Raw genomic sequence first — 261 nt, forward strand, 5'->3', positions numbered from 1 at the left:
CTTGGTACAGCCTCAAATATACACTAATCGCATCAAAAGTCGATAGTTCTTATCAATGCCGGATGTGTTAAATATGAAAAACACCATATTTCTGGTGATCAAGATTTCCCAATGCCTGGGAAAAAAACAACTCGTACGGAAGACGCCTCTCTGTCTGTACAATCTTTCTTGACAATGGAAATACATAATTTAAGCCACAAATTGTAAACAAAGAAAACGTTTCGGCTGGGTGTCCCGGTGTACTGCTTCCTGTGACGCATC

The sequence above is a fragment of the Penaeus monodon genome, chromosome 33 (assembly GCF_015228065.2).
Source record: "Penaeus monodon isolate SGIC_2016 chromosome 33, NSTDA_Pmon_1, whole genome shotgun sequence".
Classification (NCBI taxonomy): Eukaryota; Metazoa; Arthropoda; class Malacostraca; order Decapoda; family Penaeidae; genus Penaeus; species Penaeus monodon.